Genomic DNA, 1,180 nt, shown 5'->3' with positions numbered 1-1,180 from the left:
AATGGGTAGGTGGAGGGAAAGAGATATTTTAGAACTCAAAATAAATTTAAAGAAAAAAAATGAAGGAAACTAATGCATTTTATAAAAGATCAATAAAGGTCCAGACTGGAGTGATGACTAAGGAAAGAGAAAAGAGGGAATAAGAACATAAATTTTACTTCCTTTTACAATGTTGGCAAGAGTTGCTTAGGACTCTTTCAAACATTCACAGCCAGTGTACCCAGTGGGAGAGTACTGGAATTGGAGGTAGAAAGACCTGGGTTAGGATCCCACCTCAAACACCTTCTAGCTATGTAATCCTAAGTATTCCATCTTTGAACCTCAGCTTCTTCATCTGTAAAATGGAGATAATAACACTTACCTCATTGCAAGGATCAGATGAAAATATGTGTAAAGTGTTTTGTAAACTTTAAAGTCTTTGTAAATGTGAACTATTCCTCTGTTCCCCCTCTCCTTTCTCCAAAAAACAAAACAACTTATTCGGGTGTTTTCCCTCCCCTGGGCTTGGCAGATGGTAGGCAGGGGGAGCTTACAGCCCTAGGTAAATCCCTCCCTCTCCTCACTTTCCTTCCTGTAGCATCAGGGGCTGCTACCTGTCTCTGTTCCCTTTTCTAAAGGCTGTCTGATTACCTAGCTTCTTGATATGCTTTCGGGAAAAGACTAGTATCTGTGGGTACCTGGTGACGTGATTTAATGCCTTGGTTAGTGCCCCTACCCCACAAGCCAAGAAAATCTGAGTCACCCTGGCACCTATGGTTGACATGCAATTCTGCCCTGATGCCAGGAATTACCCTTCCCTTTGGCCTGTTTTAACTCAGACTCTCCTAAGCCTGCCTCTCACCACTAAAGCCTTTCCTCTTGGGGCTTTTGGGAGGATAGACAGGGATTCCTGTGTCTAGGAGGGGTTGATTGTGGTATCAAGGTATCATTGTTAGTCTAAACAGCTTGCCCTTGAGTAGGCATGAATTCTTGTCCATACCACCTTGCCCCTGAAATTTCACGTTGGGCACCTCAGATGGTCCAGTCTCTGAGAGACTGGAGAACCAAAGGGGAGGAAGGAAATGTGTGTGTTCGAGTGCTCGTGTGTGTATGTACGAGAGAGACAGACAGAGAGACAGAGAGAGAGGAGGGAGGGAGAGAGACAAAGAGAGACAGACAGACAGAGAGAGACAGAGACGTG

Source organism: Petaurus breviceps, unplaced genomic scaffold (genome assembly GCF_028583685.1).
Source record: "Petaurus breviceps papuanus isolate PSGF00001 unplaced genomic scaffold, PetGlider_PUasm1.0 90601, whole genome shotgun sequence".
NCBI classification, from domain to species: Eukaryota; Metazoa; Chordata; class Mammalia; order Diprotodontia; family Petauridae; genus Petaurus; species Petaurus breviceps.
This window is presented reverse-complemented; position numbering follows the sequence as displayed.